This window comes from Falco punctatus (assembly GCF_963210335.1).
Source record: "Falco punctatus genome assembly, chromosome: 6".
NCBI classification, from domain to species: domain Eukaryota; kingdom Metazoa; phylum Chordata; class Aves; order Falconiformes; family Falconidae; genus Falco; species Falco punctatus.
In genome coordinates, this window is record NC_137585.1 from 66,490,313 (window position 1) to 66,506,842 (window position 16,530).

General features: G+C 38.5%; 1 protein-coding gene across 14 annotated transcripts in view; it reads right to left on the reverse strand.

Moving 5' to 3' along the window:
• Window positions 1-16,530, reverse strand: part of USP6NL (USP6 N-terminal like) — a 200,877-nt gene that overhangs the window by 142,779 nt on the left and 41,568 nt on the right. The window contains exons 1-2 of one of the 14 annotated variants that reach the window (XM_080392034.1): window positions 15,813-16,186; window positions 513-15,020 (exon numbers count right to left, since the gene is read on the reverse strand). The exons of 11 other annotated variants lie outside the window; for them this stretch is intronic. The gene's annotated coding sequence lies outside the window, so the exon portion shown is untranslated. Of the gene's footprint in view, window positions 1-512; window positions 16,187-16,530 lie in introns of those variants that run through there. 2 more of the 14 variants (XM_080392033.1, XM_080392037.1) reach the window with 2 other exon arrangements.

The window sequence follows — 16,530 nt, forward strand, 5'->3', positions numbered from 1 at the left end:
CTGTTTCATTTCTTCTCTAGGGCTAGAGAAGTAACAGAAGTAATCTAGGTACAAAAGTTTTACCTATATTTGCATCACTTTACTGGCTAAGTTAAAAAGGTTTGCTCCTCTATGCAGGCAATTTTTAATTACTCTGATATACACACAGTCCAACTCATCATTGAATTACACAGCCAATTTAACCAAATAAAACAGGAAAAAAAGGAGGGTTTTGTTTTGTAGTAAGTGTTGCTCTGCCAGATAAGAAGACTAGAAAGCTCCCGGCCAGCTTAGAAAAACACCAGCACTGACTCAAGATAGCAGAAGTAAAACTGTACCAGCATCATGGCGAAGAAGAAGAAATTCCCCTTGACCTACTCAGGGACCACAAGCTATTACCTAGTGGCTGACACTACGTTCTTGCTCAAGTAAACAGGCTGCTGTAACCTTGTTGGACCTTGCCTGACAGGGTAAAGGAAGCATTCGCAAATAAGCGACATGAGCAGTTACTGGTAGACCAGCTTTTTACCTACCAGCTGCACATACACTACCAATCTTTTACTTTTCTGCCTTCTCCTGGAAGAGAGATCATGAGGTGGTACCCAGGGACACTTCCTTCCCCAAAAGCGTGAGAAAACCAGCCTTCATCCTTTGTCCACAATTCAGCTTGAATCTTCTAGGTGCCAAGTGAGTACTCTGCCTGTCCAGGCACAACCTCTGCATGGGAAGACCTCAGGATTTATCTTGATGTTTTAAGCTCAGTTTCACCCTGATACACAACAGGAAAATAAAATTTTAAATATTGCAAAAGTTCTGGCAGGATGAAAAAGCATTTCTTGCTTGATTCCAGCAAAAGCATGTTACATTAGCTACTGCAGGCTCCTGGAGAGGCTGCTGTGATTGATACTATACAGCATGGATCCCAGGTAGCGATACTGAAGGAACCATCAGGAGTCACAGTAGCAGTTACAGAAAAGCTGCAAGGCCCTTTCATATGCGTTTCCACAAAAAAAACCCAAAAAAACAAACCCAAAACCAAACCAAAACCAGCAGCTGAGTTACATGCTACAACTCCGTTGACTATAGCTGAAGAGCTTTCTTTCTTCAGAGACTCTGCCTCTGAGCTATTCATCTTTGAGCAGATAAACATTTTAAGTACAATAATATCATAAGTGCAAATAGCATCCTCTAAGCAAATCCTATGAAAAGTCTGAATGACACCAAGAAGCTACTATGACACTGAACCTACTCTTGGTGACTCTGTAAGTTTGAGTAAGTGTGCAAAAACACATCAAGGCAAATTTAGATACCTTTTATCTAATGCTAAATCAAATTTAGATGTCTGCTTGTAGTATCAGTCATGTCCATACTACAGCGTGAAGTAGAGTTGCTTTGAAAAATATGTGTAATCAGCTACTTAAAAACTCTGTCATTGACTTTATTAAAAACTAAAATAAAATTTAGGAGAAGGAATAAGATGATTGAAATACCCTCTGAACATTTGAAATTATCTTAAGTGCCATGCAGCACTATACCGATGTTTTTATGTTTATAAAGTGGTTATAGGAAAGGCTGCAGGAATAAGAGACAGCCAAATGAAGGGTAAGCAAATTTGCTGAGCAGCAGCAGAAACTGGGGAAGAAAACACTATCAGTTTCTTCATCCTTGCTACAAGAAAAGGAAGTTAGTGACAGACAAGAAGGTTCTGTTGTTTTCAGTTTCACTGATTGAGGACTTGTAAACAAACCAAAGTAAACAGCCTCGGCATTTCACATGCAAAACAGGAATTAGGGCCTTGAAGACTGCTCTGTGTTATTTGGGTCCCAGCCTTATGCTGAAGGAAAACAGCAAAGGGGCTGCAGTACAACCCAATGGCACACCTGCCAAACTGAAACTGGGTTACATTCATGCTGGTATTTAGTAATCCCAGGACAAATTCGTTTGCATCACCTAAAATATTCATTAATTAAAAAACAACTCCAGAGTTTGGTTAAAACAAAACACACAAAAACTAAAAAAAAAAAAAAAAACAACAAAAAAACAAAAACACAAACTAAAAAAAAAAAGATATCTCTCTCAAACTTTGTGGCTGTTAATCCACAAATCATTGTATCAGTACAATAAACCTTCTGGCTTTATTATATCCATCACCTTTATTTCAATTAATATTGCTACATGTAACACCTAATTATTTTTAGATTTAATCTATCCAAAAACCTTAGGACAGTCTGGCAAAGAAGTCTGGGGGTTTTGCCCCCCAACCACTGCCAGAGAGACGGGAGATAAACAGTTAAGCACAGACAGTGCTGAGATCCTGTTATCACTGAATGGCAAGCACAATACTGCAGTAGTACAGGACCACGAAAAAAATAAAATTAAAAGGCTTTTTTGAAATATTGTTTGAATATTTTAAAGGCTAACACAGGTTAATCAGAACAGAATTCTCCACAGAGGTTACAAATCTTCAAGTAAGGGATCACAGTGAGATGTACCATTCGGCTCATCCTTTGGACACTCAACATGTTTTACAAATATCCGGTGTTCACTTAAGATGTTAATTATTAATTTATTCTGTTGTTGCACAGAAACAGTGACTTTAGTAATCAGTGCATTAACAGATATATTATGAACACTTTCTTTTTACTAGTTCAGAAGAAGATTACAAACAGCAAGGTACCTTAATTACACTTACAAACCTACTATCAAGTTTCCAATACTACTTCTCTTAAAATCAATGCTTTATTTCAGTACTGATTTAAAATGAAAAGCAAAGTCCTTAAGAAGTTTCTGTACAAGACTAACATGAGGTTAATTCTAGTCCAGGCCTTGTGCACAGGCATGAAGGGAAACAAAAATAAAAATAATCAAGTGTATAATTGTTAATGCTGAAGCCTATGATGCAGTAAGCCTACTAATGAAGATCCATCTTTTTTTTTTTTCTACATTCTGTTAAAAGAAAACAAACAAAACCAAACCAACCACCCACACCCACAAAATACAACCTAGAAAAACCTGACCATTTGTCAGAAACCCATACCTCAGCAGAAAATGACCTGCAATAGTTAAAAAGCATTTTTGAACTCAGTACACAGAAGAAAGTCTCCTTCACCTCAACTGAATACTGACATAATACTTTGGTAATACCTATTCCAAGTTACAAGGATTAGCTCTATGATAATACAGAAATAAAGCCCTTTATGGATTTCAGTCCTGCTCAATAACCTATTTCATTCCAAAAAGATTGCTCTCAGCCTCTGCAAATTTCATATCCCTTACAGGATTAAAATCCATAGTTAAGAGTCAAGACTTGATTGAGCCCATGGAGTTGCATCTGGCAAACAGGCATGCTGTAACTGGGTAAAAGCAGACAAACTGCAGAATCCTGCCAGAGAAGGGCACGCAAGTTGTCCCCTCTATTACAGAGCAAGGGTAACAGCACATCTGTACTCAGTGAAGCACAAGTAGAGATTTAAACATAAATCCTGTCTGCACTGTGCTTGTATAGAAGCAATCAAGATACTCAGAACTTTGGGGAGGGGTCAAGTTCTCATTTGTGCAACCTGGAGAGACCAGGAGCAACAGGGCTGACTGGTTACCCAGACATCAACAAAACATAAGAACCCAACTCTTCACCAGAAGAGTTTTGAGCTCCTAACTTCCTGGTCAGACAAGAAACCCTCCCACAAGGTGTAACACTTGTTCGAAAATTCATCAACTTCATATGAAAGTCCAAGCAAGTTCAAGTCTGAAATCTGTCAGTGAATTTAAACCCAAAATAATCTGTGAAGGAAAAACATACTTTGGTTATGAATTTTAGTTCCCTCATCTTACTACTGAAGACAATTCTTCAGTACACATTAAAATCCCAACTTCGCATTAAGGTGTTAGTATAAACAAAGCCAAAGCATCTCCTTGAAACGAGGAACTGTAACACAGTAATCAAGGCATTATCTCTGCAAAGGTATTCCCGAAAGGCCTAGCAACAGGGTAGGAAGAGGTTGAACACAACAAATATTGCTTTGGTTACAGTATTTTGGAAGGATTAAGAGTTACCAGTCCAGTGGCCTCAAACTTGATGAGAATCCGATAGCCTTTATTCAGCAAAAGTACAGTCATCATCCGCCATCACATAAGTCTGAATGTGAAAGAAAATTACCGAATGTTTTTCCCAGTTTAGAAAACATTCTGAAATTGGTTAATTTAACAGCACACTTGTTATGACAGAAAGTTCTTTAAAGAACTTACAAAGAACTCAGCCTACTTTAACGCTGGGAGAAGCCAGATAATTTTCAACATATATTTATTTTAATATAAGCCACACCAAAGAGCTTTTGGTGTGTGTAAGCCATCAGTACAATCTTTACTGTACTTAGTCTAGAAATTCTGCTCGCTGTTTTTCTCCTTCCCTACCTCACCTACTTCCCCGACATAGAAAAAAACCAAGGGGTGTAACTACTGAACACTATAAAGTTACTCACACATACTCTTTATTTGCCAACACCCACTGTTTTGGAAGAGCACTTGAAACAAAAATTTACAATAAGGACCAACTGTTCACATTATTGTGATAATGTGTGCTATAAAAATGTAGAAAAACAAAAGTATCAAAGAGTACTTTGTACCTGAGGTACAATAGGCTGTTTAAGCCCAGGGTAACATTCAAACCATCTCAGGCATTGTTGACAGGTTTCTCTGAAAAAATGAGTCAGATGCACGTCCTGGGGGGAAGTTCTCTCTCTGATTAAAAACCTCTCACAAACAGCCATTATTATTTGGTTGCTATTGAGCAGAGGTGGTGTTTCACTGACTCACAGGTTCCAACACAAAGTCACACTTTTTTTGGATAAACAGATCTTCAAGGAGTTTCAGCAAAAGCCACAAGACAAACACATGGATTTGCAACTCAACTAATCAGGTTTTAGTAAGTCAAAAATTTTTGTGGGAGCATAATGAAAGGCTGCTACCGTTTCGAGTAGTCCAAATTACTCAGACGCTGTGGATGCAAGTGAAGGCTGTAACACATCACTGCAGCAGCCAGAATTTCAGGGCTGATGGAAGCACAGCCTAACCGCTGAGGCTTAGCTCAATACACTCAACCTCTACCCTGACACACAACACACTGTAAAGAGGCAATGACCTGTATAATTGCTTTCTGGTAATGTAATGCCTTCTGAGACCTGAAAAACAGAAGAGCGACAATTTACAAGCCATACCTAATGAAAAGTACAAATGTGAACACAGCAAGGGGGGGGGGCATTGCAGGGTGTGTGTGTGCAGTGTGCTGTGTTATTTAGGGAATGGCATTTTAAGAGGATGACGTAAAAAAACTGCCAAAATATAACTACTTGTCAAGTTAAAAGCATGGAGAGGTCATCATCAGTAAGAGGTAAGGAACTTCAAATCAACAGAAAGGGATTGTAAAACTATCACTTGCATCACAGGTATTTTAATACAAAAAAACTTCAAGTAAGCAACCCCAAAAATAAACAAATAAAAAATATTAAGCTGCTCTAAGGTTTTAATACCTTGTTATACAACTAATTCCACCAGACAAGTACCAATTTTCCCACTGCCTTGCACCTGTTTTCATCCTTCACACCTGCACATTAGATCAGCAGCATTTCCTCTCTCTCTGCATACAGAGAGTGCTGAAGCAGACAAAAAAAAAAATCAGAAAATCAAAAACCTAAAGGAAAACTCGTGGAAATTTCCTTTCCATGAATTTGTAGGCAAAACAACTACACAGGCTTAGAAAGATAGAGAAGAAATCAGATACAGGAGGCTGTGCCAGAAGTTAGTGTAAAGGGGTCCACTGAACTTTAAGTAACTTTCTGAATTACAAGGAAAAAAAAAAAAAAAACAAACTGAAAAAAAACATAAGCAGAGAGAAAAGCACAGATGTTCTCTAAAACCCACACAACTAAAGCCTGGGGGGCTGGGGGATCATGACAGACCAAACACCCCCAAAAAACCATCAGCACAAAAGGGATACAAAGTGGCTCTACATTGGTTTCTTTTAAAAAACATTGTCACTACCTTTTAGGTAGCTCTAAGTTAGCCAACAAAGTTACCATACAAATAGAGAGCAACCATATTTATAAGCTATCCCGGTGGTCTGACTGCCAGATACAACTGCTAGTTGCTACTTCAGGGCAAGAAAGGCAAATTTTGTATTCTTAGACCTCAAAAGTAATCATTTCTCAGTGAAACCGGTATGCCATTGCTACTCCAATGCAGTTCTGTGACACATCATTTGGCCATCAGTATTTGAAGTTCAAGATTATAAAATCATATAGACAGGATACAAAACAGATAGGTATGGGACTACACCACTTAGACTAAATTTTAATTGAAGGACTTTTCAGAATTGTCTTGCAATGAAGAAGAATGGTATGGAAATTAACTCATATGCAGTTGTTTTAATTGTGGAGAAAAAAATCAAAGTAATAAGAAAACTTAAATAGTTTTCATGTCACAGTAATTTTGTAACATCTTTCTATTACAATAAATAATTTTCAAATCTGAAGCTTTTTTTTTAGATTTTAATTGGAAACAACTTTTCTCACTGATAAGAAATCTATGAACTCAGCTGATGAAAGCTGTGTGACAGAAAAAAGGCAGGCAGAAATAGGTTGGAGAGCGGAAGCTCATACAAAATAAGGCAGGAAAGTGTTTATAAATTAAAAAGGGATCAGAAATTCCCAAAAGACAGCTTAGTCAAACAAACCAAGTCCAAACCAAATCAGTATTAAATAACAATTTTACAGCAGCAGGAATGTTTAAGACATGTCAAATAAATGTTGAGCCCTCCTCATCCACATGCTTTCCCCCCTGCTCCAAACCACCTCACATTCAAGTGTATTCCCATTAATCCTAATTTGATTATCTCTTCTACAAACTTCCCGTACCATGCCATTTCTGCAGCTAGGATGTAAGAGAAATAATTTGTTGACTTTTCCTAAAGGCAGTAATGACTTCAGTAGTTCTAACATTTACCAGCTAACATTGCTCAAAAAAATCCACTGGCATACCAATAAATACTGTTTCAAAACACATTACTGCAGATTGGTAGTTGGAAATGTTAACAAGGTTTTTTGTTGGTCAAGCTTTTTTTAAAAAAAAACCAAACAAACAACATGAACAGATTACATCTAGTAGTACATTAAGAGAGCATAAAGGAAAATGTAGGAGGCCATCACTCAAGACACTCCGTCCTGGAATTACAGAGCTTGTTGAACATGTCATTTCTCTTTGTCTTCAGCTCTGCTGGAAGTTACTGCTGTGGGCTGTGCTGGTAAACAGGATCATGTGAGCGCCATGTAATCTGCAACTAGAAAAACAGAACTGCTGTATTAGCTCATGCTACCATCACGGGCAGTTCAAGGGAGCTTGGACTGGAAAGAACTCACAGGAACACATGCTTGTAAAGTTTAAGTTTGTCCACATCCTCAGCGTAGCTGTAGTGGGTTGACCCTTGGCTGGCCACTAGATAGATGCCCACCAAGCTGCTCTCACTCACCCTACTCAGCAGTGCAAGGGGAGAAATGAAGATGAAAAAGCTCATGGGCTGAGGTAGACAGGGAGATGGCTTACCAACTACCCTCATGAGCAAAACAGACTCTGCTTGGGGAAATTAATTTGTTAGCAATTAAAAATAGAGTAGGATGATGAGAAACAAAGCCTTCTTTTCCCAGGCTTAACCATACTTCTTTTGTCCCAGTTCTTCTATCTCCTCCTGAGCTTAAGTGACGCAGGGGAACAGGGGTTGCAGTCAGTCCGAAACACTTTGTCTTTGCTGTTCCTTCCTCCTCACACTCTTCCGCTGCTCCAGCACGGGGTCCCTCCCACAGGATACAGCCCTTCATGAACTGTTCCAGTGTGGGTCCCTCCCACAAGCTACTGTTCCTGCCAGAAAACCTGTTCCTATGTGGGCTTCTCTCCAGGGGCCATGGCTCCTGCTAGGAGCCTGCTCCATCACAGGCTTCTCATGGGGTCACAGCCTCCTTCAGGCACATCTGCTTGCTCCAGCATGGGGTCCTCTATCGGCTGCAGGGGGACAGCCTGCCTCACCATGGTCTTCACCACAGGCTGCTCTGGTGCCTGCAGCACCTCCTCCCCTTCGCTTCTGCAGTGACCATGGTTTCTTCAGCATTGATCCCCGCACGTTTTTCTGTCTTCTCTCTCACAACTGTTGCACTGAACTTTTTTATCCTTTCTTAAATATCTTATCACAGAGGTGTCACCAGCTTCACTTATGAGCTCAGCTTTGGCCAACAGCGGGTCTGTTCCAGAGTGAGCCGGAATAGTCTGTGTCCAACCCTGGCCTCTTCTCACACAGGCCACTTCTGCAGCCCCTGCTACCAAAATTTTGCCATGTAAGCCCAATACAAGGGCCAACTAGAAGCTTTCCCATGAATTTAGCACTTAATCTTGAAAGGCTGAGCATATACAAACACAAGTCATAAATGTCAGTCTTCAATATGTTAGTGCAAAGTCACTTGATCCCCTTTTCTGCTCCTGAAATATCAACCCTACTAGAACTTCCACTTATTCCTAATAAAACCCCTCATTAAGATATGCTATCCAATATCAGGATCATAAACCTGGGGCGAATTCCATGCAATTCTATAAACAGCATTGTAGTTTAGACTGAAATAGTGCTTTTGGAGCAAGTCTCCAGATGATCTCTATTTGCTGTTCTTCAGTTTGTGCTGGAAAGTGGTATGGAAGTATGCAAAACTGGATTCCGTCCAGGCTCAGCTATTTGCGAGATGCACTCCCAACTCTTAAGTTACATTCTCCCAAAGAATAATAAGGGCAAGGTTTGACCTAGCCTGAAAAACCTGCTGAAACACAGAGGGATGCCAGGCCCTCAGTTTTCTTCTCTACATCAACTACTACAGTGCCATGTTATTTGCCAACAGACACCATCTATAGGCTGCTGTTACATTAAATACACAAGTAAGGGCCCCAGCACAACCAGTTGTCTTTTCATTTGCCTAAGCTTATTTGCTCATTTTTCCCTTTAGAGCCTATCTGCCCTATTTATAGAATGGCTTCACATTCTTACTAGTTACCAGACCATGATTTTTAATACATGTTCCACCACTACAAATACTCTTCCGTGAAGCTTCATACATTGTGTAAAATAGGCAATTATCACTGCTCAGTTTAGAAGGTCATTCCAATGCCTATAAACAGTAATGGGAATTGGAGCCTACGTAGCTTTTTTTTTTTCATCTATAGATTTGGCAAGCTCCACACTAGCATTCATCCCACATATTTTAAATCCTAACTAGGGTACTAATTCATAGCACAGAATTGACGAAAGCATTTTTTTTTATCTGCGTATCTTTGATTTGTGTAATGCATTCTCCACACAGTCTGCAAACACTAGATTTTCTTTTACTGAGTGATATGGTGGCTCCAGGACTTGACACAGCTGCAGCATACATGAGGAAATCTTTCAAAACATGTTAAAAGTCTTTTCAATGTACAGCTGTCATCAGAAAAAGGAGAGGATTAGTCAGGTTTTTTCTTTCTAGAAGGAGAAAAATTAGGGGACAGAGCAATGGTGCAGCCATTTATCCATCACACAAAGCGTGATGTCTGAAATCAGCAGTATATCACACACTGGGGAGCCCTGGAAGCATCCCAAAAACACCCCAACACTTCAGAGTGATGAAGAATTGTTTCACTAATGCAAACAATGTGACTTTAAATGGAACTGAAAATATTCCTCTATGAAAGATCACAACATATTCATGTTACCAAAGTCCCTTCATTAATACAAACTATTTCCTTTTTTATCAGAAAAAGGAAGTCTCAGATCAAGGCAACTTCTCACATTCCAGCCGAGACCCATGAACTGTATTATAACTACTTCATTCAGACTACTGATATTTCCCACTCAAAAATTAGGTTTAACAACAGTTACATTTCCCTTTTAACTGTGACAGGAATCAGTGAACCAACATTATTAAAATTCTGAAGGTTATATTTTTAAAAACAAGCCTGAAACTTTGCCTTAACCTCTGGAAAATACTCCTGACAAAACAGAGAGAAAAAATGGCATGGAAGAAAATGCCCTTTAGCCACAATATTTTTGTGAGGAAATCTAGCACATAGTATAGACTAGCAGACATGGTGAAACTTGCCCATTCAAACTCGGGTCTATCCATCGTGTCATGTGCGTGTGTCCCAAACACTTATATATTAATCTTGCCTGATACATTAGATAATCTCAAGAGAAAAATATGTCTCAAAAACAAGGAAAGGGAAACCCATGCGTTTTCCCCTTCAGTTTTCAGGAAATAAAAATATTTGCCAGTCAATAAAAGCAGAAAGTTTTATGCAGCCTGTTTAATCCATACCTTACAGGCCTCTGCCATTTGCTTTTGGACAAACAATGGACAGAAAGATTACATTTTTAACTCTTCATGTTCAGATATAACTGGTGCCTGCATTGCTGCAAGAAGAAGGTGCAGACACCACATTACTACGACATGAATACTGAGAAAAAAACCACTTGATTTTTATGTTCTTAAATAGAAACATTTTTCAATGAAGAATTAAACCAAAGGAAATAAAAAGATTTCTTTTCCTACTATCCCACCTATATTTCATAAATATCTGCATTAGACTACTATCAAATAAAGGCCACCTGATAATGTGCCATAGGAATGGAGCATCTGTACTGTGATAATGTGTCATTCTGAGTGCACAACAGTGCCATACAATGAACAGCTATATTTATTAAAAAAAAAAACAACAACAAAAAAACCAAAAACCAACAACACCCTACATACAGAGGTAAGGGAGGAGAAATATCAGCTACTGCACACAATTTTCACTCCCCAAAGACAAATGGGTTCAACTGTGTGAGTCAAGATCAGACCTGGCTTAAAAGCTACAAAACCCCCAAAGTCTTCAGAATACCTTGAGACTAAGGGCACAATTAAATCCTATATGACTCTTCAAATAACTCTTGCAGTCTTACTGCTCAAGCTGCAAATTCCACATTAAGTATGCTCTCGAGCTATTCCTAAATGGCAGTAGCAAACACCTGCAATCCAGCAGCAGTACTGCAGTGGTATCTGGCAAACAAAAGTATCAAAAGAAGTCTACAAGCTGAATATCAATGAGCTTCTCCATATGGACAGAATTGGCTTACAAGAGCTGCGGTCAGTGAGCCTGGATTTATTTTATAACAAAGTCCACATATGCACACGGAGCTCTTGTAGCTGGCAGGTTCCAAGATTTATATCGTACTCACACTGTGGCCTGCAGTGAAGGTTTAAAGTGACCATGACTAAGAACCATGACACTTAACACGTGTCATGCTGTTCTCCTGGAGAGGAGTGTGTGTTATCAAGTGTCTTCATATCTTTCTATTTACGTTGCCATATAACAATGCTACAGAAGATAACAGTAGCAAAAAAGAAAGAAACCTCTAACACCTGGGATGTGATGCAGGAGGAAGTAGGGTTGGTCCCTCGAGGAAATCATTCCCACCAAGCATCTGCCCCCACCAGGTACAACTAGAAAATGTTTCATTAGCTGCTTTATTGGCAAGGAGACAGCAGCAGTCTTGAGCATCTGTGTACGTATTTTTTCATTTCCACTGAGAATTTAATGAACTGACACTAATTAAGTTTCCTGTTTGATCTGGAAATTCAGTTCAAATTAACATTTTTATGGATAGTTTATACTAATGCTGACAGATAATTTCCTTTAGAAGAAGCTGCTTGGACTTGCAACAAGAAGGACAAAACAGGGGAACCCATTCCACTGGGAAACCAGTACTTTTATTTGCTGTTAGGACATAATTAACTAAAAAAAAATATGGATATTTATCTATATAATGGAGATTTGAGAAGTCTGGATGTTTTGCTTACAAGATATACCAAAAGATCTAGAAGCTCAACAGGACATAAAAATACTTTGGAGAAGCCAGATAAGATGTCTAGGAAAGTTGTGAATTGTCAATATACACCAAAACACTATTTAAGCCACTGGACTGCTATAATTATTTGTTATAAAAAGTGTCCAGCTCCCTGTCACTTTGAAATATTCACCACATTTTAAGTTATTAAAAACAATCAGGCAAACTTACTAGCATCTATCTCTGCACTGTTCTTATTCCTATCCATTGCAATTTAACAAACAAAATTGCCACCTTCTTGAGCTATGAGTGTATTAAATTCTGTGCAAACTTCACAACCAATAAACACTGATGCTAGCACTCATAATTAACATTAGACTCTGAATTTCATAAGCATGAGGATAAAATCCTGGAAACTCAACAATTTAAGGAAAAAAAATACAGATGATCTCTCATTGCTTTAAGTGTGTACATCTCAACAGCACAAGTTTTTCTTCAAGAAAAAAATGCTTAGTGTCAAATAATATTAACATTATACTTTGTGAGCCCACAAGAAGAAGATTGCACATAGCTGAGAATAGCATATGCATGACTGCCATGGTCTTAGCAAAATCGAGGTCAGAAAAACATGTTCACCTGAACTATGAAAATGCAAGACAAAGAATGAAGCTTGTTTTTCTAGAATCTTCATGCAGAACTTTCCAGCCTTCTCAAAAGTCTCCAAAATCCAACACTAAAATGTTTGGGCTTAGTTGTAAAATTCACATCATGATAAAAATACAAGAGCAGCTACAGAAGGAAAACTACAGGACACAAACACCTTTTTTCCATTTCCAGATCCAGGCTTGAGAACCCATCTCTATTCCAAACATACTGTACAAATGCCTCAGGCAAAACAGAATCCTTGTCTTAGCTGCAGTATCACTGAAACCAGAAATCCAAATACATTCATCCTACCAGCTCAAGCTCAAAACTATGTAACCCATTGACCTTCTGAAATGTTAAACAAATATTCGAATGAATCCCTAAGTCCCCCCACACAGCTGTCCTCTTCTTTCAAGAAAATTAATAAAGCCACCTTGTTTTCAATTGGTCTTTCCACCCAGCTGCCAGGTTCCCTCTGCAAAATCACAAGGGCAAGTTTGTGCAAGCACTGCTCCTCCAAGTCAGCAAGTCCCATGCTTTACACAAACTGAGAAATCCAAACAGATTCAACAGCATACATCTGCATACTGAAACAGGTAAAGATTAAACTGATCCTCAAACCCACAAGTTTTAAGAAGAAATTTAATATGAGGCGCTGATTGTCTTGTTTCTTCTTAGGTGGTAGCTAGGACCAAACCAATGAATTTGAATTGTAAAAAGCTCTGAGGGCCATGCAGGTGCATCCCACCTGCAGTGGGATTTCAAACCACAAGGCAGCCTATTACCAGATAAACAGCAACTTGCAACCACATATCATCATGCAGTCTAACTTGCACGCCGCTGGCTTCCAATTTTTTAGTATTTTGTGTCAATAGTAATTTTAACCAAAGCTATACTTACATTTGAGATTTTTTACATTAGCTGAAGAAGAGTGACTTGTTTAGACTCTTGAAACATCAGTGAAACCAGTCCAGGATTTGCAGCTTGCTATTGCTTTTGACCTTCCTTGGATGGACTGAAAACAACCACAGCAGTCAGCAATCCTAGCTGCAAGTGAACAAAACAAAAAAAAAAAAAACAAAAAAAAAACAACAACCCACCACACCACCAAAAAAACCCACAAACCAAAACCCAACCAAAAAAAACCCACAAAACAAAAAACAACTCCTTTTGAGTGTTTTGGGGTTTTTTTAGTTGTTGGGGTTTTTTGTCTTTTTTTTTTTTTTTTTTAACTGTGCCGTTTCATCTACTGAACAGAAATTGAAAACTCTGTAGCTATGTGCAAACACATGCAGCCCTAAAAAAACCAAGGGATTTTTCTTGGAGTTTTTTAACCAGGGGGTTGTGAGGGTGGGGGTGATGTTGTATAGAAAAAAAAAAACCAACCAAACAAAAAAGAACCCAAAAAAACCAAAACCAACCCAACCACACAACACCACACACATGAACTCAGATCAGCTTCACTGATGCCAGCACAGCTGTGCTGATGTATGTCAAACTGAATTTCTGTCCCATCTAGCAGAAATACCACTGTGAACTTGTTTCCCTCCAGCACATTACTGCACTGTTCCTTACTCTTCAATCTTTTTTAAACCTACTTTTTTAATAGGAATATTTTATGTTGAGCTGCCACATTTCCCACATGCCACGAATAAGAAACCTAAAGTTGTATTTAAGTATTATTCAGAATATTACAGTTGTTGATTCAAAGGTTTAGGGTGCCACCCCCACTCCACAAAAAACCCCATGCATACTGGAATAACGAATCATAGTAGGAAGCTGAAGATCAGTTGTCTTTGTTGTGCTTTCCTTCTTGTAAATTCGCTTATTTCAGTTGACTAACTTTATTGCATAAAGAAAGAACAAGAAGTATTTAATTTTTCTGTATTTCCTCTATAGCTAAATCAAGTTGAAGCTGCATGTATTGATTTTGTTAAACCATAGATCAATTCCCAAGATACAACATCTAAGTGCTTTGGTAAATGATGCTACCTACCTACTAATCGAAGACCAAATAAAGACACTAAAGTCATTAACAGCTACATATGGCTAAGCAGCACTGCAACCTTTCTTAATCACTGCATCTGGCATCATACAAATTATAAGAATGAACTATTTTAAGCATTTATTTGAGTAAAAAGGCAATAAATTGTCAGGATAAGAAATACAATAGAAAAGCTACAATGTATGTATATCCCACGGAAGTTATTGCTATTCAAAGCAAGAGACAGTGAATGCCAGCCCCAGCAAGAGCATATTTTAGGTAAAAATCCTCTAGATGAATCACTCTGTGTCCAGTTGTTCAATGATCCAACTGTATTACTACTTGCTTGTGTGTATCATCCTGAGGCGGAATTCCTCATACTCTTGGAGTAGCAAGTCTCAGCAGCATGCTATGCTAGCATCCACCAGCATCACCACTGAAGGCAGGCTGCCCCCATGTATTTACTCACATCCCACTGCTGGCTCCTCCTTTGAGCTGGCATGCGCGTTTGTGAACCTGCATCAGCAACTGGATTAAACCGATCAAAATTAGAATTAGCTCAACAATAAAGAAAAGCATAGTTTAATTCTGATCAGCTTCCCAATTCAGATCACTATATGGCTATACAAATGCTTGTGAAGCTCTATAGGGATTTCAGCTGGGATGAGGACACAAAATGAGCAGCAGAATGCAAGGCAGGAGGGCATCTTTAAGATGAGTCATTTGTGCTAGCATTAATTATCCGTGAAACCACAGCCAAAAGGCCTAACTTTAATACAAATATAATAATGGCAGTAGAGCCTGTTGAAATACAGTGAAATTTTGTCACATTGGTAGAAACTTGGCCATGGTAAATAATGAATTGCAGCTGTGTATAAGTACTGATGAGCGGCAGAACACAATAAATTATCTTGACTGCCATGGGCAGGGTTTCCTATTTAATGACACAGAAAAAGATTTAACTCCCTGCTGTCAAACTTGGCAGCTCATTGAGTAACTTGCCAAGTTCATTTTTATTTTCATTAATAAACAAACTTTACTGTTCACCCACATTCAGGACTTATGAGAAAAAGATCACTCTTCTCCCCTGTCCATTCTACCTCTAAAAAACAAAGTAATTAGATGACAGGTATACAGGTCTAGAAAACCTTTACTTCTATCCAGGATTTCTCAGTTCTCAAAGGAACTGCTATAGTCAATAAGTCTGTTTTCAAGCAAGAGATAGCACTAGATTATCACAATCTTATCTACCCTTTAAACATAATGATTCTTCACATCAGCCATTCTAGGTATACTTCAATAAGACAACTTATTTTGTACCTCCTAGATACAGTCCAAAGAAGCTGAAGTTCTTCTTAGTCTTCTTTCAAACTAAAATACCATTAAATAATGGCTTTGGCAATCAGAAGATACTGCAAGGTATGAGAGGTGATTGTTTTTGAAATAAAAGGTTGAGGAAAACTCTTAGGTATAATGAAATCACATGAACTGGAAAAATTCTTGAAGCAGCTCCAGGGAAATCTTTAAGTGTGAGAAGCATTCACATCCATCTACCTATTTTATGCAGGACACCATCTGGATTTCATTAACAATGTAAAAAAAAAAAAAATCTCCAGAAGTTATCCAGTCCTGCTGCATTCCTTGTCTATGTTCAGTTTCCCTGGAAGATAACAGACAATTAGCCTGTCAGGAAAGGTGCACAATCAGGATCACAGGGAAAAAAAATCTAATATATTTAAGTTGGCACCAAGGACACCAATGTATCTGGGTGTGTGTGTGTGTGTGTGTTAATACTCCCCAAAAAAATTTCAATTACACAAAGAAACACCAGTTGTAATGACAGTTCTTGCATACAACAACCCTTTGTGGGACTAGTCCAAAGCTCAGCAAAAAGAACATGAGATTCTCCTGTGACTGACCAGGAATGGGGATATTTTGTCACCTGGATTGAAGGAAGAACCACAGAAGATGCACGTTGGGCTATGATGTACACCAAAAACTTGAAAAATTGAGCCAAGCTTAGTGCAAATGACATACT